Source organism: Euphorbia lathyris, chromosome 6, assembly GCF_963576675.1.
Source record: "Euphorbia lathyris chromosome 6, ddEupLath1.1, whole genome shotgun sequence".
Taxonomy (NCBI): Eukaryota; Viridiplantae; Streptophyta; class Magnoliopsida; order Malpighiales; family Euphorbiaceae; genus Euphorbia; species Euphorbia lathyris.
In genome coordinates this window covers 79,453,476-79,475,405 of record NC_088915.1, presented here as the reverse complement: position 1 = coordinate 79,475,405, position 21,930 = coordinate 79,453,476, and the positions used below count along the sequence as shown (strand labels likewise).

At 35.6% G+C, this 21,930-nt stretch overlaps 5 non-coding genes across 5 annotated transcripts; all 5 read left to right on the top strand.

The window, feature by feature from the left end:
• Positions 1 to 2,198: 2,198 nt before the first annotated feature.
• Positions 2,199 to 2,271, top strand: TRNAR-ACG (transfer RNA arginine (anticodon ACG)). The gene has a single exon. It is a non-coding gene; the product is annotated as a tRNA-Arg (tRNA).
• A 1,399-nt stretch (positions 2,272 to 3,670) lies between these two features.
• Positions 3,671 to 3,743, top strand: TRNAR-ACG (transfer RNA arginine (anticodon ACG)). Its single transcript has one exon. It is a non-coding gene; the product is annotated as a tRNA-Arg (tRNA).
• A 1,121-nt stretch (positions 3,744 to 4,864) lies between these two features.
• Positions 4,865 to 4,937, top strand: TRNAR-ACG (transfer RNA arginine (anticodon ACG)). The gene has a single exon. It is a non-coding gene; the product is annotated as a tRNA-Arg (tRNA).
• A 1,025-nt stretch (positions 4,938 to 5,962) lies between these two features.
• TRNAR-ACG (transfer RNA arginine (anticodon ACG)) lies at positions 5,963 to 6,035 on the top strand. The gene has a single exon. It is a non-coding gene; the product is annotated as a tRNA-Arg (tRNA).
• Positions 6,036 to 17,510: 11,475 nt separating this feature from the next.
• Positions 17,511 to 17,583, top strand: TRNAR-ACG (transfer RNA arginine (anticodon ACG)). The gene has a single exon. It is a non-coding gene; the product is annotated as a tRNA-Arg (tRNA).
• Positions 17,584 to 21,930: the final 4,347 nt, after the last annotated feature.

Sequence of the window (21,930 nt, the reverse complement as noted above, 5' to 3'; positions counted from 1 at the left end):
ATCGGCGCCTTCTTATTTCTCGATTTTTAGTTCACGGCCTAAGTATACTTCCTCCTCCATTTCCGATCATTTTCTTCTCGTTTTTCCCCCGATTTCCTTTTTCCGGCTCTCATTTCTTGTTTCTCACTTTCTCTGTAAGTTCCTGCATACTTTTCATGCATTTTTTTTAAGTTTTTGTAGTTATTTTTCATGGAAAATGTTATGGGTTTGAGTAAGATTTTTTTTCCTTTGTTCGTGTTAGATCTTGGATTGTTCTTGTTCTCAGTTTATTTGTTTAGATTTTTTGTTTAGAATCAGTGGATAACTTCTAAAAATGATAAGGAATCAATTTGTAACCATGATTAATTATGCTAAGTTGCATTATGGATTATATTAGTTTAATATTCACAATAAAGTTCACCGATCAATTTATATTCAGAATATAACTAGTAGTTCTTTTTATTTTAGGGTAAAGTACGAAAAAAAATACTCGTGGTTTACATTATTTGCAAATAGAGGTCCGTAGTTTAAAAGTTTGCAAATAGAGGCATGCAGTATGCTTTTTTTTTTACAAAACAAAGTATTTAAAATTAAACTTTTAAGTAATTGATAACAATCAAGAGCATTTTTTAATTTTTCTTCAGTTACATTTATATATTGACAAAACACAGATCCCAAAATCAAATTGCAGTTGTGAAAAATAAACTTAAATACCAATTTGGTTCATAAACTGCCAGATTAGTAAAAAAACGTAAAATGCCACCATATTATTTATTGTTTTGATTTAGGAAGTTGTTTTTTTCGGGGTTTTGTTTGGCTGATATGTAATAATATTTTTTTTTTTAAGATAAGAATGTCTTTGGTTGTAATCAGAACTTAACTATGTAATTATAATCATTTGTTTTGTAAATAAACATATTATAGACTTTTATTTGTAAACTTTTAAACCACATGTCTCTGTTTGCAAATTGGACAAACCACAAGCATTTTTTTCGTACTTTTCTCTTTATTTTATTATGGCATTTTAGACTTGGTCATCTTTCAAATGCTTGTTTAGATGATGTCTATAAAGGTAATTTACACGTGAATAATTGTGTTGATTTTAAGCTTGATGTTTGCCCTTTGGCGCAGTAGAAAAGATCGACATTTCTTGTAAGTAGTTCTATTACAACTGCTTGTGTTGACTTAGTTTATCTCGATGTTTGGGGTCCAATGACCACTTCTTCAATTTCTAGTCATAAATTGTTTTTAATCATTGTTGATAATCACACTAGGCATACTTTGGTGTATTTACTTGCAAAAACTCTGAGGCTTACAGACCTATTGTTTCTTTTTATCAGTATGTTAGAACACAATTTGGAGTGTCTATTAAATGAGTTAGGACTAATAATGCATTTCAAATTGAATCTTAATCAATTTTTTTATACTAATGGCATATTGCATAAGTTATCTTGTCTATGGGTGTAAACGAGCCGAGCAGAGCCGAAACCTAAGTAGGCTCTCGGTATTGGCTCATTAATATCTCGAGTCGAGCTCTCTCAAATCGAGGTTTGACGAGCTTTGACCGAATCTGACCGAGCTTTGACCAAGACGAGCTTTTATCGAGCTTCTAACGAACTTTAACCAAATTAATCATACATGCATAGAATAAGTAGCGTAAAAAACAAAAAACCTTATAACATACTCCATATGAGTTTAAAATATTTATAAAGAAAAACAATCATGTTATTGTCGAGATTCCAGAATAGTATATGGCACTTGTGGTCAGAAAACACAAACTTGGAGAAAAATTTCAAATAATGAAATATATATTAAAGTTTGTAATGTATGTTGTTTCTTATCAAAACCTAATTGTCCAGCTAAAGACTCAAATGTCTAAACTTTTTTGTGTCATTTTTTTATGGGTTAAATCTTATTTGAGTTGTGAAATGTGATGAAAACTAATAATAACGGATGAAACATATATATTAAATATATATAATGAAATATATATAGTAATTAAAAATAATTGAGCCTACTCGTGAGCTTTCGAGTCGAACCTGAGGAAGCTCGGACTTAGCTCGTTAGTACTCAAACCGATCTCGAACTCGAGTCGAGCCCTATCGAGCGGAGCTTTCACCGAGCCGAGCTCGAATAGTTTACGAATTACCAAGGCTCGTTTACACCCCTATTTTATAAAGTTTAGCTATTATGCGTTTAACTTATCCACAAATGCAAATGACTCTGTGGCCCAATGGATAAGGCGCTGGTCTACGAAACCAGAGACTCTGGGTTCGATCCCCAGCAGAGTTGTACTCTCTTTTTATAAAATAAATAAATTATAAGGATTGTGTTATGTATTTATTTTGAGAGAATATTAGACACAGATTGTATGGCAAGAAATAGATTAAAATTAACTTTAAGGAAAATAGTTGATCATGGAGGTCGAAATAAATTTAAGCATATACTCTCTTTTTATAAAATAAATAAATTATAAGGATTGTGTTATGTATTTATTTTGAGAGAATATTAGACACAGATTGTATGGCAAGAAATAGATTAAAATTAACTTTAAGGAAAATAGTTGATCATGGAGGTCGAAATAAATTTAAGCAAAATAGTTATTCAAAACAATTGTTTGATCGAATTAAATTGATAATGCATTTGAATTGAATCTTAATCAATTTTTTTTTTGTACTCTCTTTTTATAAAATAAATAAATTATAAGGATTGTGTTATGTATTTATTTTGAGAGAATATTAGACACAGATTGTATGGCAAGAAATAGATTAAAATTAACTTTAAGGAAAATAGTTGATCATGGAGGTCGAAATAAATTTAAGCAAAATAGTTATTCAAAACAATTGTTTGATGGAATTAAATTGATAATGCATTTGAATTGAATCTTAATCATTTTTTTTATACTAATGGCATCGTGCATAAGTTATCTTGTATATGGGTGTAAACGAGCCGAGCCGAGTAGAGCCGAACCCTAAGTAGGCTCTTGGTATTGGCTCATTAATATCTCGAGTCGAGCTCTCTCAAATCGAGCTTTGACCGAATCTGACCGAGCTTTGACCAAGCCGAGCTTTTATCGAGCTTCTAACGAACTTTATCCAAATTCATCATACATGCATAGAATAAGTAGCATAGAAAACAAAAAACCTTATAACATACTCCATATGAGTTTAAAATATTTATAAAGAAAAACAATCATGTTATTGTCGAGATTCTAAAATAGTATAAGGCACTTGTGGTCAGAAAACACAAACTTGGAGAAAATTTTCAAATAATGAAATATATATTAAAGTTTGTAATGTATGTTGTTTCTTATCAAAACCTAATTGTCCAGCTAAAGACTCAAATGTCTAAACTTTTTTGTGTCATTTTTTTATGGGTTAAATCCTATTTGAGTTGTGAAATGTGATGAAAACTAATAATAACGGATGAAACATATATATTAAATATATATAATGAAATATATATAGTAATTAAAAATAATCGAGCCTACTCGTGAGCTTTCGAGTCGAACCTGAGGAAGCTCGGACTCAACTCGTTAGTACTCAAACCGATCTCGAACTCGAGTCGAGCCCTATCGAGCGGAGCTTTCACCGAGCCGAGCTCGAATAATGTACGAATTACCAAGGCTCGTTTACACCCCTATTTTATAAAGTTTAGCTATTATGCGTTTAACTTATCCACAAATACAAATGACTCTGTGGCCCAATGGATAAGGCGCTGGTCTACGAAACCAGAGACTCTGGGTTCGATCCCCAGCAGAGTCATACTCTCTTTTTATAAAATAAATAAATTATAAGAGGGTTCGATCCCCAACAATAAATAAAACTCGCTTTTTATAAAATAAATAAATTATAAGAGGGTTCGATCCCCAACAATAAATAAATTATAAGGATTGTGTTATGTATTTATTTTGAGAGAATATTAGACATAGATTGTATGGCAAGAAATAGATTAAAATTGACTTTAAGGAAAATAGTTGATCGTGGAGGCCGAAATAAATTTAAGCAAAATAGTTATTCAAAACAATTGTTTGATGGAATTAAATCGATAATGCATTTGAATTGAATCTTAATCAATTTTTTTTATACTAATGGCATCGTGCATAAGTTATCTCGAATATGGGTGTAAACGAGCCGAGCCGAGTAGAGCCGAACCCTAAGTAGGCTCTTGGTATTGGCTCATTAATATCTCGAGTCGAGCTCTCTCAAATCGAGCTTTGACGAGCTTTGACCGAATCTGACCGAGCTTTGACCAAGCCGAGCTTTTATCGAGCTTCTAACGAATTTTATCCAAATTCATCATACATGCATAGAATAAGTAGCATAGAAAACAAAAAACCTTATAACATACTCCATATGAGTTTAAAATATTTATAAAGAAAAACAATCATGTTATTGTCGAGATTCTAGAATAGTATAAGACACTTGTGGTCAGAAAACACAAACTTGGAGAAAATTTTCAAATAATGAAATATATATTAAAGTTTGTAATGTATGTTGTTTCTTATCAAAACCTAATTGTCCAGCTAAAGACTCAAATGTCTAAACTTTTTTGTGTCATTTTTTTATGGGTTAAATCTTATTTGAGTTGTGAAATGTGATGAAAACTAATAATAACGGATGAAACATATATATTAAATATATATAATGAAATATATATAGTAATTAAAAATAATTGAGCCTACTCGTGAGCTTTCGAGTCGAACCTGAGGAAGCTCGGACTTAGATCGTTAGTACTCAAACCGATCTCGAACTCGAGTCGAGCCCTATCGAGCGTAGCTTTCACCGAGCCGAGCTCGAATAGTTTACGAATTACCAAGGCTCGTTTACACTCCTATTTTATAAAGTTTAGCTATTATGCGTTTAACTTATCCACAAATGCAAATGACTCTGTGGCCCAATGGATAAGGCGCTGGTCTACGAAACCAGAGACTCTAGGTTCGATCCCCAGCAGAGTTGTACTCTCTTTTTATAAAATAAATAAATTATAAGGATTGTGTTATGTATTTATTTTGAGAGAATATTAGACACAGATTGTATGGCAAGAAATAGATTAAAATTGACTTTAAGGAAAATAGTTGATCGTGGAGGCCGAAATAAATTTAAGCAACATAGTTATTCAAAACAATTGTTTGATGGAATTAAATCGATAATGCATTTGAATTGAATCTTAATCAAATTTTTTTATACTAATGGCATCATGCATAAGTTATCTTGTATATGGGTGTAAACGAGCCGAGCCGAGTAGAGCCGAACCCTAAGTAGGCTCTTGGTATTGGCTCATTAATATCTCGAGTCGAGCTCTCTCAAATCGAGCTTTGACGAGCTTTGACCGAATCTGACCGAGCTTTGACCAAGCCGAGCTTTTATCGAGCTTCTAACGAACTTTATCCAAATTCATCATACATGCATAGAATAAGTAGCATAGAAAACAAAAAACCTTATAACATACTCCATATGAGTTTAAAATATTTATAAAGAAAAACAATCATGTTATTGTCGAGATTCTAGAATAGTATAAGACACTTGTGGTCAGAAAACACAAACTTGGAGAAAATTTTCAAATAATGAAATATATATTAAAGTTTGTAATGTATGTTGTTTCTTATCAAAACCTAATTGTCCAGCTAAAGAATCAAATGTCTAAACTTTTTTGTGTCATTTTTTATGGGTTAAATCTTATTTGAGTTGTGAAATGTGATGAAAACTAATAATAACGGATAAAACATATATATTAAATATATAATGAAATATATATAGTAATTAAAAATAATCTTGCCTACTCGTGAACTCTCGAGCCGAACCTGAGGAATCTCGGACTCAACTCGTTAGTACTCAAACCGATCTCGAACTTGAGTCGAGCCCTATCGAGCGGAGTTTTCACCGAGCCGAGCTCGAATAGTTTAGAAACTAACAAGGCTCGTTTACACCCCTATTTTATAAGGTTTAGCTATTATGTGTTTAACTTATCCACAAATGCAAATGACTCTGTGGCCCAATGGATAAGGCGCTGGTCTACGAAACCAGAGATTCTGAGTTCGATCCCTAGCAGAGTCGTATTCTATTTTTATAAAATAAATAAATTATCCTGGAAAGATGTTATTGAAGTGAGTAGGTCATTTATAAATAAATGACCTCAAAATAAAAAATGACGATTTTAAAATTAAAAAGACTAACAACTAAATATCACTCTATCTGTGTCTTTTGATGTTCGTATAAAGACTTTGTTATATTTGTATTAGCTGGGAAAAAATAGAAGTTATGATGTTGTAGAGTTCGAATTTTAGGAAGATACTTTCGACATAAATTTTAGAGGCTATAAATGGTCGTTTTGAGTGAAAGGAAATCTCGAATCTAAAGCTTGTATGGCAAGAAAGAGATTAAAATTGACTTTAAGGAAAATAGTTAATCGTGGAGGTCGAAATAAATTTAAGCAAAAGAGTTATTCAAAACAATTGTTTGATGGAATTAAATTCGATTGAAATCGAATAAATACCAAAAACTTGGTTATGAGAGAAATAATCATTTAGAATCAGTGGATATCTTCTAAAAATGATAAGGAATTGATTTGTAACCATGATTGATTATGCTAAGTTGCATTATGGATTATATTAGTTTAATATTCACAATAAAGTTCACCGAAAAATTAATATTCAGAATATAACTAGTAGTTCTTTTTATTTTAGGGTAAAGTACGAAAAAATACTCGTGGTTTGCCTTATTTGTAAATAGAGGTCCGTAGTTTAAAAGTTTGTAAATAGAGGTATCCAGTATGCTTTTTTTTACAAAACAAAGTATTTAAAATTAAACTCTTAAGTAATTGATGACAATCAAGAGCAATTTTTAATTTTTCTTCAATTACATTTATATATTGACAAAACACAGATCCCAAAATCAAATTGCAGTTGTGTAAAATGAACTTAAATACCAATTTAGTTCATAAACTGCCAGATTAGTAAAAAAACGTAAAATGCCACCATATTATATATTGTTTCAATTTAGGAAGTTGTTTTTTCGGGGGTTTTGTTTTGCTGATGTGTAATAATAATTTTTTAAGATAAAAATGTCTTTGGTTGTAATCAGAACTTAACTGTGTAATTGTAATACTTTGTTTTGTAAATAAAACATATCATAGACCTTTATTTGTAAACTTTTAAACCACATGTCTCTGTTTGCAAATTGGACAAACACAATCATTTTTTTCGTACTTTTCCCTTTATTTTATTATGGCATTTTAGACTTGGTCATCTTTCAAATGCTTGTTTAGATGATGTTTATGGTAATTTAGACGTGAACAATTGTGTTGATTTTAAGCGTGATGTTTGCCCTTTGGCGCAGTAGAAAAGATTGACATTTCTTGTAAGTAGTTCTATTACAACTGCTTGTTTTGACTTAGTTTATCTCGATGTTTGGGGTCCAATGACCACTTCTTCTATTTCTAGTCATAAATAGTTTTTAATCATTGTTGATAATCACACTAGGCATACTTTGGTGTATTTACTTGCAAAAACTCTGAGGCTTACCGAGCCATTATTTCTTTTTATCAGTATGTTAGAACACAATTTGGAGTGTCTATTAAATGAGATGGGACTAATAATGCATTTGAATTGAATCTTAATCAAATTTTTTTATACTAATGGCATCGTACATAAGTTATCTTGTCTATGGGTGTAAACGTGCCGAGCAGAGCCGAACCCTAAGTAGGCTCTCGGTATTGGCTCATTAATATCTCGAGTCGAGCTCTCTCAAATCGAGTTTTGACGAGCTTTGACCATAATATAGGCTCCGTTCATCCTTTGATGCGGAGTTATGGGGTCTCTATTCAGGTATTTGCTTACCCTCATCCTTGGGGCTTCGAAGCTCTCAATTAAATCAGATAATCAAGAGATTGTGGATTACGTCTCCTCGATTAAGTGCTCTCACATGGGGTCTATCTCCTTGGTCTCCTCCTGCATTAGGAGAGTGTTCGCCAATTTTCATCAGGTTCAGATGCACCATATCTTCTGAAAGCAAGACAGAGTTGCAGATAGACTTGCCCATGATGCTCATGCGGTCCTGTTGGAAGTCTCTAAGCTCGACTCGCCCCCAATTCCTACTGCCCAGTTGATCTTTGAAGACAATATTGGTGTTGTTTTTCCTCGGCTCATCCGTGGATGACCTTTTTCCTTTTGCCTTTTGTTTTCGTTTCGTTTTATTGTTACAAAAAAAAAAAAAGCCTAGTAGACAATTTTATACATTTTCTTGCAAATACATTATTTGTTAGTATTTATTTGGAGGGCAATAGATTGACAGTTAATGAAGGGATACATATTTAAAGGAAATATAAATTTAGATATAACGTATGAAATTATATAAATTTAACCATAACGTTTTTAAACCAGATCGATTTTAAATCCACGTTATCGAAATTTTAAAAAGACTTCTTTGACTGTTATTTAACTATCATAGCAGACATTCCAAACAAGCTTATTGACAAACTAAAGCAGTTTCATATTTTTTTTGCTGGTTATTTGTAACTACATTCATAAGACAGTAAATATTTTATCCACTTCCACAAAAAAAATTTGTGATTAATTTATACGTGGTAGACTTAGTTATTAACCTTTTAACATGTTTTTTTGTAATTGTGATAGTAACACACTAAATATCTTAGACATAATTAATGTTTGGAAGATCTGAAGTAAAATTTTCGATAAAATATGATTAAAATTGATCTTTGATAAGATATAGTTAAAATTGATGTTCGTTAGAATTAAATTTATATTATTTTATACGTTATAGTTAAATTTGTACTTTAAAACGTTGTAACTAAATTTGATGTTTATCTTCATTGATTAAATATCACGAGCTCTTACAATACAACTGTAAAAGTTACTTTCATCATTGTCCATATATATTATATTATATTATGGATATAGAAAAATACATCAAATTTGGGTTAAAAAATGATTTTGTTGTTTAATCTTTTGGAAGATCAAATAGATTTAAAATAAACCTTACTTTGTTGATTTAATTAGAGTTCTAGGAGCAACTTTAGTTGGTGTAACATATTAAAATCAAGGGCTTTTTACATGAATATTATAATTCACTACAAAATTATAACTAAATCATATCATCAAGCTTAATTCTCAATATGTCATTTTTTTTATATATATATCAAATAAAATATGCTTTTACACCTAATTTAAAAAGTTTAAACTTCAATTCATAAATCTCAAACTCTTGACAATATATTCTAACCTTCTAATTTATAAATTTTAATCTTTAAAAATAATAATTTTATTAATTCGATATAATTCAAAATTATGACTTGACATAATTGTAAATAATTTTTCAAAAGTGAATTTCTATGTAAATTTCCCTAAAATCAATGGTAATCATATTATTTTATTTAAGATTTAATTAATTAAAAGAATATATAATAATTCAAAATTTTGATTAATTAATGTAGTGGGGTGAGGAGTACATTCCCAATACTGGCTCCCTGACCTATCAGGGATTCTCTGTTCCCTTAGCCAGAACAAAATTTTCTATTCTATTCTTTCTCTATCTTTTTGCATTTTGCATAATATATAGATAAAGAATAAGATTGAGTTATCATGGAAAAAAAACAAAGAAAAAAAAAGAGTTTGAGTTGAGAAGCTGAAAGAAAAAATAAGATTAGCGAAACCAAATAACTCTAAAAGAAATCATAAAAAATATGTATAAAGAAACAAAAAAATATTAAACGGGTAATCAATATGGAAATTTGCGAGAATCCCCGTAGAGACATATCCGGAATGTGTACGGAAATCCTCATGTTCCTGCATGTAAGGGACAAAACAATCACACCTCCGGCAGCAGGATTCTAATAGAATCCTCTCAGCCCTATTCACATTTTATTGATTTTGTTACAAATAAGATAAATATTTCCAAATCACAATCAAAGTGTAAATATTAATATTTCTCATAAGTTAGTGAAAGGGTTGCCAACCTAGTTAGAATATCTCACATTTTTTCCCTTTCCCGTCCATAATTTTTATTAGAAATTAGTTTTAATTATATGTGCTTTAATCTAAACCTTACTAGATCTAATGGTGAATTACTAAATTCATTTAGTTATTAAGATTCATATGAATACAATTGCTATCGAAATATATATTAAACATCGGTGTAATTTGATTAATTAAATACACTAGTAGATTTTTGTATCGTATAAAATATTTAGTGAGATACATATTACAGTATTATTTATTTTATAGAGAGAGGACCCCATTATTAGGTTGAAATAAATAAAGGGTGTTGTTAAACCCAGCCCCATTTTCCCACCCCTAGCCCCGTGAAAGGACGAAATTACCCTTTCATAGATTTTGGGGTGGAAAAATCACTTTTTTTTCCTCTCTCGATGCAAGGGCGTATGGACATCACGCCTCACCACATGGTGGGGCGTGTGAAGATCACGCCTTTCCGTGTGGCCGGGCGTGATATCCCTACGCTTCACCGAGTGGTCGGACGTATGAGCATCACGCCCGACAACACGGGAAGGCGTGATCTTCACACGCCCGTGTATCGAGAGAGCAAAAAAAATATGTCATGTATCCCGTATGTGGGTTACTAAACCCAGCCCCATTTTCACACTTCCAGCCCCGAAAAAAGACTTATCCGTCCTTTGAACAAAAACACAAAATTTGAATCCCTCCCAAACTCTCTCAAACCCATTTTGATCCGAATCAAAGATAAAAAGTTTGATGGAAGGCAATCCGTTATCACCGAGAGTAGACGGGAGTGATGCTACATCCGAAGTGGAGGTATGTTTCTGATTTAGCTTCCTTGAATTTCTATGATTTGAAGTGTTAAAAAATATTCTGGTTCGGCGCGCGGGCGTATGAGTATCACGCCCCACCACATGGTGGGGCGTATGAGTATCACGCCCCACCATGTGGTGGGGCGTGATACTCATACGCCCCACCATGTGGTGGGGCGTGATGCTCACACGCCCGAGCATATTTGTGGCTGTATCCAAGTTTAGACACCGAAACGCTATATAAATGTGACGTTCTAATACAAAATGTTCGTTATTAATCATTTACAGGAGGTTTCGTGGGAAGAATTTGGCGGAAACGTCATAAATTACAGCTCGCATTTTTTCCCCAAACAAACATTTCAAACATATCATGAAGCTGTTAACTGGGCAAAACAGACAGCAATTGGGATCGGGTTTGAGTTAACAACAGCGTCGCACAAGACGGGGCGCAAGTCAAAGTGGATATTGGTTAAATGTGCTCGTGGTGTTAAGAATTATAAAAGGAAAAAGGATATGGATTTGGATGTTATATTACGGAAGAATACAAAAACAAAGTACTGTGGGTGCAAATTCCAGATAAAGGTTATGGAAATCGGCGAATTGAGCGGTTGGGTGGTGAATGGGATTCCTGGAGATAGAGGACAACACTGTCATCAGTTGGCTGTATATCGTCAGGGCTACAGACAGATGAGCGGACTAAGCCCGGCTTCCAAAAAACTCGTTCGTGAAATGAGTTCAGCTCAAGCTAAGCCTTGTGCTATTTTTGCTGCAATCAAAGAAAAACATCCGGAGGATTGCCCGACACAAAGGCATATCTACAACTACAGGGAGAAAATCAGGACTGAGAGCTTTGAGGGTCGGGATGTAATCGGTCAGTTTTATCGGCTTGCTATAGATAAGGACTATGTACATTGGACGCAAGCGGTGCTGGGCAGTAATGTCGTGACTCACTTATTTATGGCACATCCAACATCGATCACACTGTTCCGATCTTATTACTTGTTTGTTGGTATGGATTCAACATATAAAACAAACAAGTATAAGATGCCATTCTTCGAAATCATTGGTATGACGCCTTCTAACAAAAACTTTTTGATCGCCTATGCAATCATGAAGGATGAAACGGAGGGTAGTTACATGTGGGTGTTACAAAAATTGAAGCTTTTGCTCCAACCTGCTGTGCATCCGGCAGTCATTGCTACAGACCGGGAGTTAGGACTGATGCGGCCGGTTCGTGAGGTATTTCCTCATTCTCATCATTTATTGTGCACATGGCATATTAATAAGGATGTGGAGGATAGAGTTGGCAAGTTGAGTGGAATGAAGAAGTTTGGTGAAATTTTTAAAAATTCCAAATGGAAACATATTATTGAAGCTCCGACAGAAGCTGAATATGAGGCGGCAGTGGTAGCTATGAAGAATACTACTGGCAACTGGCCTGGTGTGATTCAGTACGTGGAGACCACGTGGCTAGTGCATAAAGAGAAGTTTTGTCGAGCATGGACGAACAAGGTGTTGCACTTAGGAAACACCACAACCTGTCGAGTGGAGAGTTCACATGCACAGTTGAAACAGTGGTTGAATTCATCTACTGGTGCACTTGATACAGTGTGGGCGAAGGTGCACAAGGACATTGAGGCTCAGATCGAGGCGATCAAGTAAGACATTTATTCTATTATTTTCTTTAATCTTTTAAGGTTTAATACATTAGTTTTATAATCCGTCATTGTATATAATCAGATACTCACTCGAGGACTCAAGAAGAAGATCCGTGGTGAATCACTGTGGAGAACCTTTCACGTATCTCGACTTACACGTTTCACATTACTGTTTGGCTGTACTAAATGATGAGCTCAAGCGTATGCACGCATTGAGTACGGATGTGGTAACTGAATGCGGATGCGTGTTGCCCATGACTCATGGTATTCCGTGTGCATGTGAGCTGAAAACATATATTGACACAAATTAGATCCTTCAATGGTGCGTAGCATATCGATGATGATTCATGATCAGATAAACCCGGAACAAAGTGGCTTTAAAGAACCTGAGGTCAAAGACACTGTTAGGGGTAGACCAAGGGGAAATTCATCAACAAAACGAAATCCGAGTGCATGGGAGTACAATCAGTCACCACGAGGTCGAGCACGGTCCTCGGGTTCGAGGAGTAGTCGTAGTCGAGGACGTTCTTCATCCTCATCTGTGCATAACAGCCAGATGCCGGGTATATTTTATTTCATTTATATATATGTTGAAGTTAAAGTAAATATATTTTTATTGATAAATTTCATATATTAATATTTTCAGTCGGATATGATGCGGATATCGCCAGTTACCACCATTTACATCGGGTTCAACGTCTCATCGTACCATTTATTACTGGATTCCATGATGTTGTAGCAGATGGTAACTGTGGATTTCGTGTTTTAGCCGATGCCATCATTTTTAATCAAGAGGAGTGGAAGCTGATGAGAGTGCTCATAGAGAATGAGATGCGGGCAAACCGTGATCTGTATGTGCCAGTGTACGGGAACGGGTTTGATGCTGCCCTCACACGTATTAAATGGGGAGGAGGGGGTTGTGGCGAGTCCCACTGGATGGTGGTTCCGGATGACTTATTTGCTGCTGCATCTGTATTGAACGCAGTAATTTTCCTTTTTACTACAGAACAATTAGGATGTTGCACTATACTGCCAATGCGTTCGGACGATGGAAGACCACCTGAGCGAGAGATTGTGATTTGTCATTTGGGAAGTTATCGTCACTACATACGTCTTTATTTACATCCTTCGTTTCCAGTGCCTCCCATTGCCACCCAATGGCGATTATTTTCTCATCAGAGTGTTCGTCATTTGGAGAATTTATTTGCTGAAATGAGAGAGGCTTGGACTAGATTATATTAGTTTTATATGTTGTGATTAATAATATTTATTAATTAACTTATATTATTTTTGGTTTTAAGTACAATTCTGTAGTTACGGGTTTAACCGCATATTTACGGGGTTAACGGACTATTTACGGGTTTAACAGACTATTTACGGGTTTAACGGACTATTTACGGGTTTTGGGAGGGGAAAAGCTATTTTTTTTGCGGAATCGACACGCGGGCGTGTGGCCATCACGCCTCACCACGCGGTCGGACGTGATAGCCCCACGCCTCACCGCGTGGTCGGTCGTGACAGTCACACGCCCGACGGTAAGGTGGGGCGTGTGACTGTCACGGTCGACCACGCGGTGAGGCGTGGGGCTATCACGTCCGACCGCGTGGTGAGGCGTGATGGCCACACGCCCGCGTGTCGATTCCGCAAAAAAAACTAGATTTTCCCCTCCCAAAACCCATGAAAGGGCATTTTCGTCCTTTCACGGGGCTAGGGGTGGGAAAATGGGGCTGGGTTTAACAACACCCATCCCGTATATATGCCGTTAAACCCGTAAATAGTCTGTTAAATGTACTTAACAAAAAAAATTTAAAAACATAAAAATTAAAATAAACATTAATAAACATAAACATTTATAAACGTAATATATACAACAAAAAGTGTTCAAATGTATGAAGTTATAAAAAAAAAAATAATCTAGTTCGCCCGACGCCACGCATCCATAAACTCATCCATCTCCCTCTTAATGCATGGAACATCCTCGTCAGATCGGTGGGTAGCCGCTAGTTGGGTGACACGCCACAACCAGCTAACCCACTGCAAAAAAAATCAATAAATAAATATTTAAAATTAAACACATATAAACCAATACAAAATAATAATACTAAAAAATAATAAACTTACCAATTCGCTGTTGGCGCGAGAATGTTGTACCGGTCCAGCCTGTGGTGCATGAAGGAGATGGGGATGCGAATACTGCATATACCAATCCATATAAGCAAGATCACAGGCAGTGGGATCGTATCCGACTGGTCGGCATCTCCTCCGATCGATGCCCCGAGCCGATGGAAATCTCCTCCAGGTGTCCTCAACTGTGACTAAGGAATGCGTGAGCTTGTACGATAACGACTTCCATGGTCGTACTGCTTTATCAGGTCTAATACGCTCAGCTGGGATAGGCTGAGTATATCCGACCTGTCGCAGCGCTCGGTCGGGCATATACGGCTCGACGATGTCTCTACACCGTATCCAATCGGCGTAGGACACCCGAAGCCGATCATCATCAGCGACAGGACCATAAGGCAACCACGTCACCTGAAAAAAAGTAATACTCAATTTTACAAATAATATACTATAAATAATAATTAAATAAATTCTAGAATTTTATAAAATACCTCTGCCGCCGTCATACGATCCAGCTGCCCCCGAAAGGTATCTAGTCGGGCGGTCGTCTTGCCTGGGACCCCGACCTCCCATCTCAGTGCACGGGTATGGTCAGCTGGGATCAGGTGAGCTCCTCTATGCGGCCGGAAAACCGGAAAATACTCATATATCCATGCCTGCAGTAGGGTCAAACATTCGCATATACCGGAGCAATCTCCTCTGCTCGCTATCCCTAGCTGCCGGTACAACATGGCTAATGTGGCAGACCCCCATGATAGTCCAGCTGCCCCGCTGACACCGCTGTAAACCTCATGAAGATGGGCCGGCCTAATCCTATCTCCACTCTTATCAACAAACAGAGTGGATCCAAGCATAAGCCACATCCACGCCGCTGCCCGAGTAGCGTCATCCCTACCCTCACCTAGTAGCCTCTGTACAGCCGTAACAAATACACCTCCATATGACCATAAACGACTAGTCGGCAATAGAAGCTCAGCCTGACTCACCCCAAACATCATCATGCACATGGCATGAAGCGAGTCAACAGGGGGAGACTCGGACACCATCTGACCGTCGATCGGGATCCGAAGAATGTGCCACACATCATGCAGCTGGATAGTCATCTCACCGAACGGCATGTGGAAGGAGTTCGTATCGGGCTGCCACCGCTCCACGAACGCAGTCAATAGCGGAGTGTCGAGGTTCCTGAACATGGCACGTGGAAGGTGGGACAAACCAGTCCTCTCGATCATCTCCCTCAGCTGTAAAATGACACATAAAATTATAAAATTACAGAATGTTTTGTATGTTTATAGTTAAAAATACGAATTACAATAAATGTTGACACACTATATTATGCTTACCTCGGGTGACGCATCAGAAAACCACTGACACAAATCTTTGCATGCTGCTGATCTATTATAGCATGTCAGAAACGACCGAATCTCCCCTCCCAACATCCGTGAGGCAACATGTCCTAGAAAACTAGGAATCACGGAACCATCAACGGGACCACCAGCAACCGGTCCAGTAACTACCCAGCTCTCGTCCTCACTAGCTTTGGAACGTTTGCTTGTCCCTGATAATTATAAAATTATACAAAATTATACTAAATTATACTAAAAAATACTAAATTATACTAAAAAATACTCAATTATACTAAATTATACTAAATTATACTCAATTATACTAGATTATACAAAATTATACTAAAAATACTACATTATACTAAATTATACTAAAAATACTAAATTATACTCAAAAATACTAAAAAATACTCAATTATACTCAATTATACTAGATTATACTCAATTATACTAGATTATACTAAATTATACTAAAAAATACCTGTACCCGCAAAACGACCTCCTACGCGCTGGGTCGGCTGTCTCCCCGGGGTCGGCTGCTCATCGCTCTCCTCAACCTCGCGATCATGTGCAACAGCGGACTGTCGCACTGTCCGGGCTGCCACATCGAGGTAGTCCTGCAAAGAATCGCTACCGGGCTCTCTGTCATCAAAATCAACCGCCCCCTCTGCGTCATGAATATCGGCCTGATCCGCAATCGGCCCCCTCCTCAACTGCTCCATCGCAGCCCCTCTCAGCCTACGACTAGATACATCTACACCACGCAATCTCGTTTGGCGTGGTGTATCATCCTCGTCGTCCATATTTAGACGACGAGCAGATGACGGGATGGATTTTCCACCCCTAGTAGGCCGCTCCGTCTACATAAAAAAATTATACTAAATTAATAAAATTGTAAATATACTATAATTATAAAATTATAATAAATTATACTAAAGTTTTAATCAATTTATACCAAAATTATAAAATTACCCTAAATTAATAAAATTGTAAAAATCATGCTAATACTATACTAAAATTAAACTAAAATTAATAAAATTTTAAATAATATAAATTAAACTAAAATTAATAAAATTTTAAATAATATAAATTTTAAAAACCAACGTGGGCGTAAGGGAATCACGCCCGAACCATTGGTAGGGCGTATGAGCATCACGCCCTGCCAATGGTTCGGGCGTGATATCACCACGCCCTCCCTACGGTTCGGACGTATGAGTATCACGCCCTCCCTGCGGTTCGGGCGTATGGCTATCACGCCCTCACCATTGGTAGGGCGTGATGCTCATACGCCCGAACCGCAGGGAGGGCGTGATACTCATACGCCCGACCTGCGATTCCGGCGAATTCCAAAAAAAACAACACAGATTCGTTACGAGCTCGAAATCAACGAAATAAAGCGGTGAATCTTACCACTTTATCTTTTCCTTTACGTCTTCTGTCGCCATCCATGATTCGGCTCAATGTGTTGTCCGGATTTGAGCAAAAAACGTTTAGGGTTCTTGAGAGGTTTTGGAATTTTTGAAATTTAGTCCAAAGGGTATTTCGGTCAATTCTAGGGACTAGAGGTGGGAATTAGTGGCTAGGTTTAGTAACCCACTAAATAAAACGCGTCACATGAACAAATGACTCTGTGGCCCAATGGATAAGGCGCTGGTCTACGAAACCAGAGATTCTGGGTTCGAACCCCAGCAGAGTCGATTTTGTTTTTATGATATAAATAAATTATAAGGATGTGTATATTTATGTATTTTAGATATGTGATTTTTATATATGTATATATATTGTATTTATGTATTTTAGGTATGTTATTTTTATATATGTATATATATTGTAGGTATGTGATTTTTATTTTAGGTATGTTATTTTTATATATGTATATATATTGTAGGTATGTGATTTTTATATACGCAAAAAGCATCATTAGACTCTTAATCTTTCATTTTTTGGTTCATTAAACTCTTGATCTTTTATTTAGATACATTAAACCCTTAACTTAATTTTTTATTTTTGGTCTCGTTAAGCCATTGATGACCAAATTAGTAAGTCGTGAATATGTAATTATGTGAAAAATACGTTATTAACTTCATATGTATTTGAAATTATTAAAAAAAAAATATGTTTTACAGTTTAAATTAAGGTTTTTATAGTTTTCTTATATCCACATTACATATCCAAAACTGCTTTTAAAAAGTGTAAAAGTACAATTTTCGAATGCATGTGAAATGAATAACAGTCTGTTAATCGAATTTTATGTTCAAATTTTTTTTGGCCATTAAGGGATTAATGAGACAAAAAATAAATGATCAGGGACTTAATGTATTCAAATAAAAAATCAAAAGTTTAATGAACCAAAAAAATAAAAAATCAGAGGCCTAATAATGTTTTTTGCTTTTTATATATATTAGGTCTAATACATCAGCAGCTCCCTGAACTTGTCTATAATAGTAGATTGGCTCCATGAACTTTGCAAGTGTCTCACCAGCTCCCTAAACTTCCTTATTTCGTATCACCAGCTCCCTAAACTTGTCCATAAAAATTTATTAGCTCCCTAAACTTTGTAAATGTCTCACCAGCTCCCTAAACTTTGCAAATATCTCACCAGCTCCCTAAACTTGTTTATTCCGTAACAACTAAATACAAAAATCATAATACTAACTCGGATTAAGGTACAAAAATACGTCTAACATTTTGGGTCAGGAGTAATTTTACCCCTAACGTCTAAAATGGTGCAATTTTACTCCTAACATTAGTAGCCAAAAGCAAATTTATAAATTTAGTGAATTTTTTGAATTTTTTTTGTCCAATTCGTACAAAAGTCAGTATATATATATTTATATTTTTTTTCACATCCCAACATATGTTTGTGATTTGTTACTGATAAAATGATGCAGGTGTGAAGTGTAGATGACAAGATTCATGATCGAGAAGACAGTTTGATGAATTATTTCTCAAATTAACCCAATTTATCAATGTTAGTGGTAAAATTGCTCTTGGCTTTCAACGTTAGGGGTAAAATTTTACCATTTTAGACGTTAGGGGTAAAATTACTCCTGATCCAAAACGTTAGGGGTATTTTATCATGGTTTTTGTATTCCGTTGTTACAGAATAAACAAGTTTAGGGAGCTGGTGAGACACTTGGAAAGTTCATAGAGCTAATCAATTTTTATGGACAAGTTTAGGGAGCTGGTGATATGAAATAAACAAGTTTAGGGAGCTGGTGATGTATTAAGCCTATATATTAGGTTTGTGGTTTTCCAACAGCAAAAAGCATAATTAAGCCTCTGAACTCTACATGTTTTAATGATCAAGCCACTGATCAATTATTTTTCTACATTGAGCCCTTGAGTCATTGATTTTTTGTTATGAATTTGGCCCTTATTTAATTTTTCTGTCGAGTTTAGAAGATGAGATGATCGATTTGACGATTCTAATATTGAAAATCACAAAATGGGAGAGGAGAAAATCGAGTTTGAAAGAATATACTGGAAATTAGATTCTATAATTTCGTTTTATTTTTTAACTTTTCTCTCTTCTAGTCAAGGAATTCTTATTTTTATTTGTCCATGTCAACAAGCCGAACCACCCTAACAATGTATGTAGTCCAAACTCGATAAAAAATTTAAATAAGGACTTAATCCATAATAGAATCAATGATCAATGACTAAATGTGGAAAAATAAATGATCACAGACTTAATCCCAATCAAAGTTCGGGTAAATTACATACGTGGTGTACAACTTTTACCCATTTTCACCCTTTGGTGTACAACCAAAAATTCGTCACACTAAACTGTACAACCTTTTAGTGACCTTCCACTGAAGTGTACAATCGGTATTTGTGACCGGTCAACGGAAGTCAACGTTGCCATCTCAGCACTTTTAACCTCCTAAAAAATAAAAATGGATCCCACCTAATAGCAAAGGACTAATTTACCCTTAATTATATATTTTTTTCACTCATCAATACCCATCTCTCTCCTAATTCTCTCGGCTGTTCGACCAAAACATTGCTCCTTCCAGTAGGTGTGCTGGTAATCTTAGACCTCAAAATCTTCTCTACAAGGTTCTGAGAATTGGTTCCCCTAATGCTTTTAGCCGCAGGATCAGTTTGATTACCTATATGTGTTCAATAATTCAAATTCTCCTGATAATTCCGTTATACAGGATTTTAATTTTAGGCAATAAAAATCAAAATTAGCATTAGGGTTTTCGCCATTACTGGAGACTAGTAAATATGGTTGGAAACCTAAATTTTTGGGGGAAAAATTGGTGAACTTAAGTTTCTTCCTCCCTCTCTTAGAGAAAGGGATTAATTTTAATGGGTGACCGTAAAGGAAGCATTTACATGGATATAGAAAAGGAAGAAAAGATAGAGAGAGAAGGCGAAAGATTGAGAGAGAAATGAGATGCAGACAAATGGAGAGAGAAAATGATGATGGCATTTTAGTAATTTCTATAAAAGTAAAAGTATTTTAGTGATCGTATATAGAGTGGGTCCCACTTTTGTAAATAGATAAAATGAAAATCGATGACGTGACATAGTTGACCGGTTATAAAAACCGGCTGTACGTGAGCTCTATTCTCATTTAGAGTGCATAGTCTATATTTTTATTCAGTTTTTATTCATTTATTAACTCAGACGCTATAGTCGGTTGATCTAGTTTACGCACAAGTGTGATGAATTGAGTTTCATCACCAGTCATATGCCTCGAGCATGCGCTGTCAATGTACCACATTTTTTACTTCTCAGCACACCTCAGGCTTACCTGCAATATAGCTAGTTATTTTTAGGTATCCAATTCTTTTTGGGTCCTTGTTTGTTAGGCTCAACAGGTAAAACATCATATTTAATTTTATGATGACATACTTGGACAGTGTGTGCATTTTTCCCACAGAACTCACAGCTGACCTTCCGTTTAGGATATCTCACTGACTGGTCAGCACCCCAGTGCTGAGCATGCCAGCACACCTTTGTGGTGTGTCCTTTCTTCCCACAGATGCAATGGAGGGGTCAGCGTGCTCAGAAATACAAGGCTCAGCAAGCTCATCTGCCATGCACTCATATTTGTTGCCTGAATGAAATTTTTCATTCTGTTCTTCCAAAAGGTATAGTTAGACCCGAAGAACAGAGGAGGCCGAGTAATGGACAGTCCCTCAGGTAAAATCTGAGTTGTCTGATTTCCTGGGAGGAAACGAGTGCTGTTCTCAGCCATTATGGGGATCAGCTCAAGGTAGTTATACCTTGCTCAGTGAGCTTTTAAGCTCTGATACCACTTGTTGGTCCCGTATAACGTGACAAGGTTAGTTCCAAGGGGGGGGGATAGGAACTATTTAAAATTTTGTCCGTTAAGGCTGACTTCTTTTCTTAATAAAAGGTTTACACAGCGGCGCTAAGTAGTTTTAAGACACAAGCTTAGTCAACTTGTGACTAAGTCTGTTTCTTTCCTTGAGTCAGGAGATAGCACTTAGAGTCTATTCCTGAACTCAGCTTCTTAGTGCACTCAACTCAGCGTGAGTTCGTTACTTAGTCAGTTTTATAGCAAGCAATATATAAAGGAGTTTAAGGGTTAGAAATATGTTACTCAGCAGACATATCCTGGTTCGGCCTCTCCGCCTACGTCCAGTCCCCGGAACGCGTTCCGAGCTTTTTGAATTCTCTACTGAGCTCTTTAAAGGTAGAGCACGAAACCTTTTACAATAGAAGCTGAGTATACAAGAGTACCTTCCTCTATACCTCTACTCACTCCTATAACTACCACTGAGTACTATAACCGAGTACTCAGCTTCTCCTTTCTATTCTTCTAGAAATGATAAAGTGTTTGTCCTAAACAACAATTGCTAAGACACTTTAGATGATTTGAAATCACTCTAGACTTTTACACAATGATTGGAAATTGGTGTAAGATTTTTTCTTTGCTTTTCTCACAGAACTTCAAGTGTGAATTTGGTCAGCGTTTCGACTAGTTGAAGATCTGCATCGATTGAAGCAAATGAGAGGCCTTTATATAGTGACACTTCAAGCACCGTTAATTTCGAATTTCAAAA